This window comes from Pongo abelii, chromosome 9 (genome assembly GCF_028885655.2).
Source record: "Pongo abelii isolate AG06213 chromosome 9, NHGRI_mPonAbe1-v2.0_pri, whole genome shotgun sequence".
Lineage (NCBI taxonomy): Eukaryota > Metazoa > Chordata > Mammalia > Primates > Hominidae > Pongo > Pongo abelii.
Window position 1 is genome coordinate 4,229,558 of NC_071994.2, and position 13,553 is coordinate 4,243,110.

A 13,553-nucleotide genomic window follows, 5' to 3' on the forward strand; every position below is an offset into this window, starting at 1 on the left:
CTTCAAGATAAGCCTTCCTCCAAGGTAACCCGTTGGAGGAAGAGATGGGTGGAGGGTGAGTCACAGGGGGCTCAGCTATTTGTTAACTGATACCTAGTAATTGTACATATTTACGGGGCCCATGTGATGTTTTGATACATGCACACAATGTCTAAGGATCAAATCAGGATAACTGTGATGTCGTCACCTCCAACATATATTTCTTTGTGCTGGGAACATTCCAAATCTTCTCTTGTATATTTTGAAATATGCAATAAATTATTAACTATAGTCACCTTGGCTCTTCTGTAAAGTAACTTTTTTTAAAAACCTGTATTCTTTGTCTAATTAGAAATCGCCAGCTCTCAAGCCTGAGGGACCGTCTCTGCGTTATTCTCGGTCGCGTGGAGGGCCTTTGTCATCTTCACCTCTTCAGCAGGTGCAACTCCTGAGCCAGATATAAATCTCCAGGAAATCCGTGTCCTGTTTGTGTCACTTGGTGTTTCCCAGAAGATGACGGGAGGTGTCAGGGGGAAGGATGGAGGTGGCAGCCCGGCCTCCACGTCCGTGGGAGGGAAGCACCCAGCTAGCGTGGACACAGGGGAGACACCTCTTGGCCCCGCCTCAACTGCGATTAGACAGGCTGAGCCGCCGTCCCCATAAATCTAACAAAGCTACCACTCTTTTCTCCAAAGCAGTTCACATGGGGCAACCTAGCGAGCTCCGTTCTGCCCAGAGTTCCTGCTGAGGCCCCTCTGTCGCTCACTGGTTGGTTGGTTAGCTAGGACATTGTCTTTATCCTGGGCATTTCCCCCCTGCCCCCTACAGCGCTGTGATTCTGGATTTAAATTTGAATCGAACGGAAAATCAAAGTTATAAGACCCATGGGCATTTTTAGCCGAGAAAATTTATCTCAAAGGCAGCCTAATTGCCAGTAGCTAGGCAGGATGGTTTGAGGTCAGGGCGCAGCGCAGGAAGTATTGGGTTGGCTTTGTCTGGTTTCCTTTTAAAGAGACCCTGCGGGCAAAGGCTTCACCAACTGGAAAAGCCTGTGAAATGCAGCCTCCCTCAGGGGAATGCCAGTGACCCCAGCCCCTGTCCTTCTGACTTTACCCATCCTGGTACCCAGTCCCCCGTGGCCTTCTCTCCAGACCCAGGAACTCCCAGGAAAGAGCCTGAACCTTGGTCACCCAGAAGAATCATCCCCAGTGGGATTCCCTAGTGCGACCCTTGCCCAGAGAGACTGGCCCTTTTGTGCTAGCACAGCTGCAAGCTGGGGCAGGGGTTTGCGTGCCCGCTGGACTGCCCACAGCCCAGGGATCTCGGGTGCGCTTTGTAGAACTGCACCCATTTTAGACATTGTGTGTCCGTTCCCGCAATGCTGGACACTGTAACAAGCCCCAGACCGAAAACTGGCTGTTCATTTGAGCCGCGGAAAGTTATTTATTGCCCCTCTCAAGTCGGGCAGGCAGCTCTCCTCCAAGCAGCTTCAGGCTCCTCCCAGCTCCCAGCTCCCAGCTCCTCCATCCTGAACACGCAGATGCCCAGGTCACCGGGCTCCACTGCTTCTGGCTGGCAGAAGAGAAAGCACATATCACTTCCGCTTCTGTTCCATTGACTGCGGTCTCAACTGGCGGTCATTCCTCCCTGCAGGGGAGGCTGGGGCAGGCGGTCTTGCTGTGCCTCTGGAAGGAGAGTTCATGCCATTCTCTGCTGTTGATCTCACAATGCCTTGCACTGGATCCTCCTAGACAAGCTAAAGCACGTTTAAGGAAAAAGCATAGGCCGGGCGCGGTGGCTCACGCCTGTAATCCCAGCACTTTGGGAGGCCAAGGCGGGCAGATCACGAGGTCAGGAGATTGAGACCATCCTGGCTACCACGGTGAAACCCCGTGTCTACTAAAGATACAAAAAAATTAGCCGGGTGTGGTGGCGGACACCTGTAGTCCCAGCTACTCAGGAGGCTGAGGCAGGAGAACGGCGTGAACCCAGGAGGCAGAGCTTGCAGTGAGCCGAGATGGTGCCACTGCACTCCAGCCTGGGTGACACAGCAAGACTCCATCTCAAAAAAAAAAAAAAGAAAAAAGAAAAAAAAGCATAGTAAAGAAAAAAAAATACTTAGAATTTTAAAAATTCTGTACACGATCTATTGTTATTTTTCATCAGGGAGGGATGTCAGGCAGTGGCCAGCATGTGTTTTAGCTGTCCGAACCTTCAGGCCTCGAGCAAAGAGGCTCTTTGCATCCCTCTAAGTCCCCAGGCTCTCTGTGTAGACGCTCATTGCCTGCACTCACGGTGCTAAGCAGGTTACCCAGCAGTCATCTCGATTCTTCCCAGGAGCTCTGCAAGGTGGACTTGCCTGACTCTCTCCGTTTTACAAATGAGTAAACCGAGGCTTTCTGAGATGGAGCAACTTACAGAGGATTCCAGAGCCCAGCCTTGAGGGACTGTTCTAGAGAACGGGGGACAGGGAGGGATCCTGACTGGGCATGCGCCCCTCCTACCCCATCCCTCCCCTGCCCGTAGTGGGCCCCCAGCTCCAGCACATGCCTGTGATCCCAGGTCAGGGCTCGGGCCTCAGCTTTGTGCAGTCCTCTCTGAAGCACAGCTGTATTCATGTCCTGCAGCTGCCGTCATAAATGACCAGAAACTGGGTGGCCTGAGACAACAGCGATGCGTTCGCTCACAGTGCTGGAGGCCACAGGTTTGAAATCCAGGGCCTGGCAGGGCCCTGCTCCCCATGGTGGTTCTAGGGGAGGATCCTTCCTGGCCTCTTCCGGCTTCCCGTGTCTCCAGGCGTCCCTGGGCTCATGGCTGTGTTGCTCCAGTCCCTGCCTCCATCTTCACGTGGCTTTCTCCTCTCTTCGTCTCTGTGTCTCAAATCTCCCCCTGCCTCTCTCTTATAAAGACACTTGTCACTGGGTTTAGGGCCTAGCCAGGTAATCCAGGATAATCTCCTCATCTCAAGGTCCTTAACTTAATTACCTCTGTGAGGACTCTTTTTCCGAATAAGATCCCATTCCCAGTTCCGGAGATTAGGACCTGGGCACATCTTTCTGGGAGACACCACTCAGCCCACTGCACTAGCTGTGCGTGGCCCCAGGTTGCCTGCTTACCGTTGGCGACACATCCTAGCTGCACCTCCACGTCCTGCAGCCCCCAGCCCCCTGGACAGCCTGAGCAAAGCCCTCTGAGCCCCAAACGGGCCTGTGGGCCTGAAGACCTGCCCCCTCCTCCTTATGTCTAAGACCTAGCCCCTTCCTTGGGGCCGTCCCTGGGTCCACTGACGTCCCAATCCCAGCCACGTGGAACTCCACCACTGAGAGGCTGAGAATTTAGAGAGGAGCCAGGTAAAGACCCCGTGGGGCTCAAGGGGGGTCCGCTCAGGCCCTGGAGGCCAGAACCCCCGCTGTGGGCCTGCAGGGCACATTCATGTCCCTGGCCAGCCAGGGGAGCCTCAGGCCGCCCTCCTTCCTGCACCCACCCCACCTACTCATGTGGATTTGGCTTTACCCAATTAATGTGTTGCTGGGAAAATCAGATGGAAATTGACTCCCAAAAAGAGAAGAAAAAGAAAAACCAGGCCCTCTTTGCTGTGGTGTGATGGTCTGTGTCACCTGAAAAATTCGTACAGTAAATCCTCATCCACAGTGTGACGGTGTTTTAGAAGGTGGGGCCTTCAGGAGGGGATGAGGTCATGAAAGTGGGTCCCTCATGAGGGGGAGTAGTGCCCTTATGAAAGGAACCCCAGAGAGCCCCTTTGCCCCTTCTGCCCTGTGAAGACACCAAGAGAAGAAACCAGGACGGGGGCCTTCACCAGACACTGACTCTTCCAGCCCCCAGCATGGTGAGAAATACATTTCTGTTGTCTAGAAGCCCCCAGCATGGTGAGAAATACATTTCTGTTGTCTAGAAGCCCCAGCATGGTGAGAAATACATTTCTGTTGTCTAGAAGCCACCCAGTTTGTGGCATTTTGCTACGGCAACCTGAGCAAAGGCCTGAGGGACTGAGACTCCCTTTCAGGCACTTGAGGAGCCCACTTCCATCCCAAACTGGCCATTTCCTGAGGCTGCCATCTGGGTCCCCAACACAGAGGCCTCTAGATGCCATCAGGGAGTGGCACGTCCTGGCTGCAGAGACCCTCGGCCAGCAGGGGCAGCCCCTCCCAGCACCAGCCCAGGCTGGCTCTGTGGGACTCAGGGCAGTGTCAGCCATGGACTCTCAACTTTTTTTTTTTTTTTTTTTTTTTTTTGAGATGGAGTCTCACTCTTGTTGCCCAGGCTGGAGTGCAGTGGCATGGTCTCGGCTCACTGCAACCTCCACCTCCCGGGTTCAAATGCTTCTCCTGCCTCAGCCTCCCAAGTAGCTGGGATTACAGGTGCCTGCAACCATGCCCAGCTAATTTTTGTATTTTTAGTAGAGACGGGGTTTCACCATATTGGCCAGGTTGGTCTCGACCTCCTGATCCATCCGCCTCAGCCTCCTAAAGTGCTGGGATTACAGGTGTGAGCTGCCGCACCCAGCCGGACTCTCAGCTTTTTTGACCAAAGCCAGAATAGATCATTTTCTAGGAAATCTTTCTATTATGTATGTTGGAAATTCAGATGTTTTTATTATTGTACAAGAAATGCTGAGCAGACTAAACAAAATGGGGCTTCCTTGGCCACCACGGATTTTCCGGTGCATCTGTTGACAGAAGAGCTGCTCCTTGGTCCCCGGCTCTTACGACTCATACTTTGCTTCCATTAAAGGAGAGAGGATCAGAGGAGCCGGGGGTCAGGCTGGCCCAGGGAAGGTCATCAGCAGGGCGCCAAGCAGATCCTGCTGCCCCGGACCCTCAGCTTTCCCATCTGCAAGCGGGGCCAGGCATGGATTCAGGGTTCCGTGACAATGGAAGCGTTGTGCCCAGCACAGCAGCTGGTCTGTGGCCTGGGTCCTCTGTCACTGGGAGCGGCTTGTGGTCCATTGCCAGCTTTGGGTTTCATATCCTGGCAGCACATTCTTCAAGCTGGCGGTCCGTGGTGTCATCCTATGCCGAGCCTGTTCCCCCTGGACTCTGTAGCTCATAAGCTCCTGCTCTGAGCGGTGCAGTAATGATTAGTGTATTTACCAGATTATGGGATCAACTTCTCTGCAGGAGAAAATTGGCCCCAAATTGCCATGTGCCTCACAGCTCACTGTGGGCTGCTAGCTGTCCTGGGGGTACTTTCCAGCTTCCTGCTGGCTGGTGAGCGGCCACCTGTGAATGGGACCCACCTGGCATGGGGCTCTTGGGCATTCCCCGAGAACCTGTGCTCAGCGGGCCTGAATTGATGGACAGAGCGGAACCCGGCGTGGCGCGAGCCGTGGGCAGCTCGCAGACCCCAAACAGGGCTCCAACCCCATCACCAGGTAGACTCACTGGTCAGCCTGAGGCTGGCTTGGATACCAAGGCTCCTTGGGATTCCCCTGGGCAGCTTAGAGTGTGGGGTGCAGGAAGGAAAGGGGTCTGACATCTGGGTCTGTTTTGCAAGACTGCCAGGATCTGGGCCCCAGGGCTTTCGAGGGTCTGGGGCAGCCAGCCTCCCCTCGCCAGGGCGCCAGCCTCACTCTCATTGCCTACCATCCTTTGTGCCCTGGCCTTCCTGAGCACTGGGCAGTGGCCTCCCACGGGTCACACCCTCTGTGCGGTGGCTGCTTCCCAGTGGGCTGGTGGCGGGGAGGTCTGAGGAGCTGCCTATCATGGGCTGGCTCTCCGGCTGCTCGTTTGTCTTTGTGGGCACCTGGATTCTGCACCCCAGGAGGAACTCTTGAGCTGGCCGTGGCCCGGCCAGGAGGGGAGTAAACACCCAGCCCAGCCCCACCTGCCCCCATCTGTGAATAGCAGGAGGGTCTCTATAGGCACCCTGTGTCTAATCAGTTGTGTGCGGGCCACACACTGACTCCATACTCAGCACCAACCTGGGCCCTTTTGGGATCCTGCAGAGAGGAAGACCAGGCCCTGCCCTCACAGAACCTGAGTGCTGAGGAGACAGGCGCTGCACAGATTGACAGGCACTATGTGGGTCAACAGGCTCCATAACTGGAGGCTGTGGCTGTGCTGTGAATGGAAACACACACATACTCATGCACACACACAGGCACCCACCCACGTGCACATACACAGGCACCCATACACATGCACACACACATGCACGCACACGAATGCACCCACATACATGCCCACCAGAGGAGTGTGGCCCTGCTTACACCTTGAATTTGGACTTCCAGCCGCCAGAACTGAGAGAAAAATTCCTGTTGTTTGAAGCCCCTTGGTTTGCGGTGATTTGTCGTGACAACCCCAGGAAACGGTACACATGTTCACGCACACACACACTTGCACATGCCCACACACGTTCACACATGCTCACACACATGGTCACACATAGATGCTCACAGAAATGCTCGCATATGTTCACACACCCTCGCGTGCTCACACACATGTTCACACACATGCTTACACATACACAGATGCTCACAATGCTCACACATATATTCCACATGCTCACACACTTGCACACATGCTCACAGATGCTCGCATGCTCGCATAGACGCTCATACACAGACTCACATTCAAACGCACACACATATACACGTGCTGACACATTCACACATGCTCACACATATATTCACATGCTCGCATACACACACGCTCATACACTCACACAGACTCACATTCACACACACGCACACATACACATGTGCTGACACACATTCACACATGCTCACACATATCCTTACACACACACACACACACACACACACACACTAGGATGCTGTGCAGCTACAGGGCAGAGACCACACCTTTGTCGACAGGGTGGTCAGAGAAGGCTCCCCAAGGGGAAGGATTTAGGCTGAGACCTGAAGAGGAGGGTAGAGCTGAGGTGAGTGTGGGCCGTGCACCAGGGTGGTGAGTGCAAGGCCCTGCCTGGACCAGGGAAGGACTCTGTGTGTTCTGGAACATTTGGGAGGGGTGGATGCGGCAGAGAAAGTGGCGAGCCCCATGCCCTATGGGGCCTTTCGGGCTGTGGCAAGGCCCAGGGCAATGGGGAGCCATTGGAGGCCCTTGAGCAACGGAGGAGCGTGACTGAGGGTTTATGAAGACCTTGTGGAGAGCTGGCCTCCAAGAGATCACAGCCCCCATTTGCTCCATTCACTTCTTCCCTCTCTTTTTTTTTTTTACAATTATACTTTTTATTATGTTTAAAATTGTAGTACAGTGCACGTACCATAAAATTTACCATCTTAACCATTTTTAAGCATACATTTCAGTGGCATTAGGTACGTTTCCTTTCACTATCACCACCATCCATCTCCAGAACCTTCTCATGTTCCTGAACTGAAACTCTTCCCTATTAAACACTCATCCCCATCCCCTCCCCCAGCCCCTGGCACCCACCATCTCACTTTCTTTCCCTATGAATTTAACCACTCTAAGGACCTCAGGTCAGTGGAATCCTGCAGTATTTGTCTTTTTGTGCCTGGTATATTTCACTCAGTGTAATGCCTTCGAGGTTCCTCCGTGTTGTAGTGTGCATCAGAATCTCCTTCCGGTTTAAGCCTGAATGGTAACTATCCCACTCTATGGAAACACCACCTTTTGCGTGTCTGTTCATCTGTAGGTGGACACCTAGGTTGCGTCCACCTCTTAGCTACCGTGAATAGTGCTGCCACCGTGAACGCGGGTGTGCAGATATCTCTTCAAGACCCTGCTGTCAATGCCTTCGGGCATAGATGCAAAAGTGGCATTACTGGCTCACGTGCTCCTTCTGTGTTTAAGGTTTTGAGGAGCAGCCGTGTCGTGTTCCACAGGGGCTACATCACTTTACCTTCCTGCCAGCAATGCCCAAGGGCTCCAGTTTCCCCACATACTCACCAGCGTCGTTACTTTCTGTTTTAGGATCATGGCCATCCTAACAGGTGTGAGATGGTGTCCCATTGTAGTTTGGATTCGCCTTTCTCTAATTGATTAGTGGTGTTGAACATCTTTTCAGAAAAGTCCTTATCGGCCATTTGTATCTCTTCTTTGGATAAATGTCTATTCAAGTCCTTTGCCCATTTTTATTATTTACTTGTTTTTGAGATGGAGTCTCACTCTGTCACCCAGGCTGGAGTGCAATGGCGTGATCTCACCTCAGTGTGACCTTTGCCTCCAGGGTTCAAGCTATTCTTCTGCCTCAGCCTCCCGAGTAGCTGGGATCACAGGCACACGCCATCACACCTGGCTAATTTTTGAAATTTTAGTGGAGATGGGGATTTGCCATGTTGGCCAGTCTGGTCTCGAACTCCTGACCTCAAGTGGTCCGCCCACCTCGGCCTCCCAAACTGCTGGGATTACAGGCATGAGCCACCTCACCCAGCCAGTTTGCCTGTTTTTAAATTAGATTTCTGTTTCTGTTGTTGAGTTGTAAGAGTTTTCTGCACATTCTGGATATTAACCCCTTACACACATATACACATGTGCTGACACACATTCACACATGCTAACACATATTCACATGCTCACACACATACTCTCATACATGCTAACACACATGCATGCTCGCATACACACACGCTCATACACTCACACAGACTCACATTCACACGCACGCACACATACACATGTGCTGACACGCATCCACATGTATATGCTCACGCATATACTCACTCACACACACACACACACACACACACTAGGATGCTGTGCAGCTACAGGGCAGAGACCACGCCTTTGTCGACAGGGTGGTCAGAGAAGGCTCCCCAAGGGGAAGGATTTAGGCTGAGACCTGGAGAGAAGGGTAGAGCTGAGGTGAGGGTGATGATTTGCAGATATTTCCTCCCATTTTTAGCTGCTTTTCGCTCTGTTGATGGTGCCCTTTGATGCACAGAAGTTTTAAATTTTCATCTACTTTAGTATTTATTTTTTCTTTTATTGGCTGTGCTTTTGTTACCCAAGAAATTCTTGCCATCCTATACAGATAGCCCTTTTTATTCTTTTTTTTTTTTCTTCAGCAAATCCCAGGCATCGCATCACTCCCTCTTCCCCTTCAGTCTGTCTCTCAACAGTATGGCATCCTTCTTGCGGGCCCCAGTGTCACTGTCCTGTCCACGCACCCAGCAGTGGTCTCTAGGTGGAATCTGAAACCCCTCCATTAGCATATGTCCCAAATTATCTCAGAAATGTCTTTTCCCGGTGTTGACTTTGACCCAGGACCCACGTGGCACTTGGTAGATATGTCCCTGGGTCTCCAGTCTGAGCCATCTCCTGTGTTTCCTGCCAGCAACGAGTTATGGGGATAGGGACAGGGTAGGTTGTTAGAGGGATGGGGTAGGTTGGCCATAGGCTGCCCCCAACCCCAGATGGGCCTTCTGTCTCCTGTGGTGTCATCAGCCACTCCTTGGGTCCTTCCCGCTTCCTATAAATGGAGGTGAGCTCTTGCAGCGCTGTTAATGTTGGGCCCAGCCACACTCAGGTGCTGTGAGCTTCACACCCCATCTCCCCAGGAGGCAGAGACTCTGCTTGCCACCACTGTGACAAAAGCTGCACCCAGGATCCAGGTGGTGATGGTGAATCCTTCCTCTTGAAGCTCCTCACCAGCTGGTCACCCAGGGGCCTCTCTCTGGGGTGGGCCCTGCATACATTGAGGAGTACACTGAGGCTTGCAGGCTTGCATTTGATGACTTCCTAATCCTGGCATTCCTTCCACAGTGATGAGCTGAGATCTTCCATCTCAAAGAACTTTCACATATCAAATAAGATGACTTGGTTAAGCTGAACACTGTTTGTACAAGAAGGCAAGATAAATGCTTAATTCTTTCTTTTTCATTGTGAAGTCTCTCTATACAAAGCTGATGCTTCAGTGATCTGTACTGATGTCCAATGAGTTGGTTTTCTATCGTGTTGTTGAGGGATGAAGTAGGGTCTTTTTCTCTCTCCCTCTGTCTTCTCTGCCCCTGTCTGTCTCTTCCTCACCGGTATGTCATTATGAACTCAGGATTTTTGTATATTCAACTCAGTGTTATTTATATATATATTTATGTATGTTTTATATAGAATATATATTATATACAACATATTTTTTGTAATACATATATAAAAATATAACATTTATGTTATGTATATGAATATACGTATAAATATGTTATATATAACATAGATAATGTATATAACATATTTATATATTCAACGTGTCTAAATCAGCTGCAGACGCTATTCTGCATGGTGCCCATCTGTGCCCAGTGGCAGCCCCCTCGTGCCCAGGTCTGGGGATCCCAGGACCTCTCTCCTCGATGAGCACCTGCGCCTGTCCTCATCCCTCTGCCCCTCATCCATCAACGCTCCATGCGAGGGGCTCACTGGGATTAAAGGGGCCCAGGCTTCTCAGAGACCCAGCTTCCCAGGCCCTCATCTTGCTGAATGATGTCCTTGTCTCCTGTTCTCCCTCTGGTCCTGTCTACTCTTCCCCCGAGTTACCTTCCAGATCAACATGACCTTGTTTCAAAAAATAAACGAATTAGTACGTTCTTCTGCAGCCCGGATGTACCCTCACGCGCCCTTTTCTGGTTGGCTGACCGGCAGAGTCCCAGCATCCGCCGAGTGCTCAGGGCAGGTGGGAGGTAGAGCAGTGTGTGGCTGTGTGCCCACATCCCTGGGAGACAAGGATTGTCAGGCAGCATCAGGGAAGATGGTATGTGGGGAGACGATTCTGTTGTAAAAGGCAGTTCTATAAAACAATCACAGTTTGGATTGTTATCAAGGAGAGAAAGGAGCCTCTGGTTGAACCAGAGAGGTGGGTCTGACTCAGAAGTGTTTCCCAGCCTGCCTTCGCACACCTGCGGCTGTTCGGGGCCCGTGATGGAACCAGGAGCAGGGAGCATGGATGGCATCCTTAAAAGTCCGCTCAGTTGGGAGGCTGAGGCGAGCAGATCACGAGGTCAGGAGATCGAGACCATCCTGGCTAACAAGGTAAAACCCCGTCTCTACTAAAAATACAAAAAAAAAATTAGCCGGGCGTGGTGGTGGGCACCTGTAGTCCCAGCTACTCAGGAGGCTGAGGCAGGAGAATAGCATGAACCCAGGAGGTGGAGCTTGCAGTGAGCCGAGATCGCGCCACTGCACTCCAGCCTGGGCGACAGAGTGAGACTCCATCTCAAAAAAAAAAAAGAAGTCCACTCAGTCCGCTCTTCCCTGATTGAAGAACAAATTGCATTCTAATGGTTAGCATCTAAATGAAGCATTTCCCAGAACAGAGTGAACCTTTCCATTGTCCTCTGAAAGCATTTCAAAAATAAGGGGGAATCTAATTAGTTAACTTCCGCACGTGATTCCAAGAAATGTAATATGTTTGATAGAAAATTACCTGTAGAAACTGCTTTCCTTCTCTGAGACTTGTGTGTTTTCCAAGACGGGTACAGATGGGCGCTCAGCACGGGCCGGGGTGTGATCCAATTACACAGCAGATTTCAGACACCCAGACTCAGAGCTGGGGAAGCCTGGCGCCCTGGGGAGGACACTGCTTGGAGACAGGCCAGGGAGGTCAGGGGACCCCGACTGCTTTGGGCCAGGCTTCATCCTACAGGCTTTTGTGTTCTTATAACCCCAGCTTGTCATGCAGGAAGCGTCCTCACAGACACCCGGCCACATCCCCCACTGCGGGGGCACCTACACTGTCCTATTCCCAGCACCCTCTGGGTCACCTTGCCCTGGAGGCCCTGAGCTCAGCACTCAGTGACTCACTGTCCGCTGGGACTTTGCTGAGTGGATTAGGAGCTGAGACCTCCTCCATGATGGAGAAGGTGGATACCAAGAGAAAAGGACCAGGGACATGGTTTTATTTGGAGAAGGCAGGTGGGAGGGAGGGTGTGTGGGGGGGTGTGTGTGTGTGTGTGTGTGTGTAACTCCAGGAACCCTCAGGATGGCACGGCCCCCAGCAGGCTCCTCCCAGATTCTAGCTAAATGTGCCACTTGTACAAATCTAAGTTGTCGTGAGTCTGGGAGAGCCTTAGGCTACCCTCCCCTGTTTTAGGCAACCTGGGCCTTATTTGATGTAGAAAAGTCAGCTCTCCTGTTCCTAAGGCCTCCTGGATGGGGGCCTGCCCTTTCTCCTTGGCGGTTTGCTGGGGAGGGAGTTCACATCTCACGGTCCTCTGAAGGGCTCTCACTGCTGCTTCTGTCATTCCTGCCGGTCTTCTGCAGCTTCTCCTATGAATGCCACAGCCCTTTGTGGGTCAGATTCCGGAATGCAGGCTCTGTCATCACCCTCTGCTGCCAGTTGCCCCCTGTCCGGTCCCCAGGCCCCGGCTAGTCCTGAGGATGCATTGGGCACCAGAGGTAGGGACCACAGGATGCGCAGGTCACCACACTGGCCTCCTACATGCTCACCCTTTGTGCTGGTGCCCTGGGGCTGCTCTCACAAAGGGTTCAAAGCCACCAGCTGGGGCTTGAACAACAGAAGCGTCTCCCCTCACAGTTCTGGAGGCAGAGACCAATGTCAAGGTGTCGGCAGGGCCCTCTCCCTCCAGTGCTCTAGGGGAGGACCCTTCCTTGGCTCTTTCAGCTTCTGGGGGCTCCAGGTGTTCTTTGGCTTATGGCCACATCCCCCAGTCTCTGCTTCCATCTGCACGTGGCCATGTCTCTGTGTGTCTGTATTTTCCCTCCTTATAAGGGCACCAACCAGTGGACTTAGGGCCCACTTATTCCAGGATGACCTCATCCCAACTGATTGCATCTCCAGCAACCTTACTTCCAAAGAAGGTCACATTCTGAGGTTCTACATAGACGTGGATTTTAGGGGGACAAAATTCAACCACTACCGTCTCTTTGCTTGAAATCACACACAATTGCCAGAGGCCTAGAGATGCCACTTTGTCCGCAGATCTGTTCCTGGCCCCGCCTCTGTCTAGGCAGCCTGGATCTGATTGTCCTTCTGTCTGCCACCCTCACAGTCATCAGCCGTGGCCTGGTTCCTGTCCTAAGGGCTGACCAGCCTTCTGTGGCCTAGGACCTGGGGCATCGCTGCTGCCTGCCATCTGGCCTCAGGGCACCTGCACAGTCAGTGCCAGCCCAGCAGGGTGGCTGACCTTTCTCTTGCTCTAAGCATGGGCCCTATAGCCCACCTCACCCCACTGCCATCAGGGAACCTTCTAGCATAGGGCAAGCTGAGTGGGGGCCAAAGCCCATGGTAGTGCATCTCCAGGGCCAGGGCCAGGAGCAAAAGCAGTGTCCATGCTGTCTGCCCCTCCCTGGAAGCCCACAGACGGTGTCCTCTCCTGTCTCATTGATAAGCACCCTGGGGTCTCCTGGTCACTCCTAGCAGCCAGGGAAAACTGAGAAAAGGGGTTTTGTAGCTGGGTCTGTTAACTGCCAAGACAAAATTAGGGTCCTCATAGAGAGGAAGGGGACTAGAATGGATGTCAGGGGACCAGATCTGCTGGGGGGCTGGATGGCCAGGCCCTTCATTGCACACTTGGGGAAACTGAGGCCCAGAGATAGGCTTATTGGAGTCAGGGAATTAGAGGGCACCAGGCTCATCCGGCTCTGCAGCAGGTGCTCCCTGGTGTCCTGTGCCTCTGG

The 13,553-nt window shown here is 52.5% G+C and overlaps 1 protein-coding gene and 1 long non-coding RNA gene across 8 annotated transcripts in view; one reads left to right on the forward strand and one right to left on the reverse strand.

Annotated features, from left to right (window-relative positions):
* The window catches only part of SHANK2 (SH3 and multiple ankyrin repeat domains 2), a 694,542-nt gene that overhangs the window by 519,059 nt on the left and 161,930 nt on the right, over positions 1-13,553 (forward strand). The window lies entirely within an intron of this gene.
* LOC129048564 (uncharacterized) lies at positions 8,954-12,602 on the reverse strand. Of its 2 annotated transcripts, XR_008510990.2 has the most exons (4): positions 11,341-12,602; positions 10,814-10,963; positions 10,455-10,704; positions 8,954-9,759 (listed from the first exon to the last, which is right to left on the reverse strand). It is a non-coding gene; the product is annotated as an uncharacterized LOC129048564 (long non-coding RNA). The 2 variants fall into 2 exon arrangements; XR_010141802.1 differs by lacking the exons at positions 10,455-10,704; positions 10,814-10,963.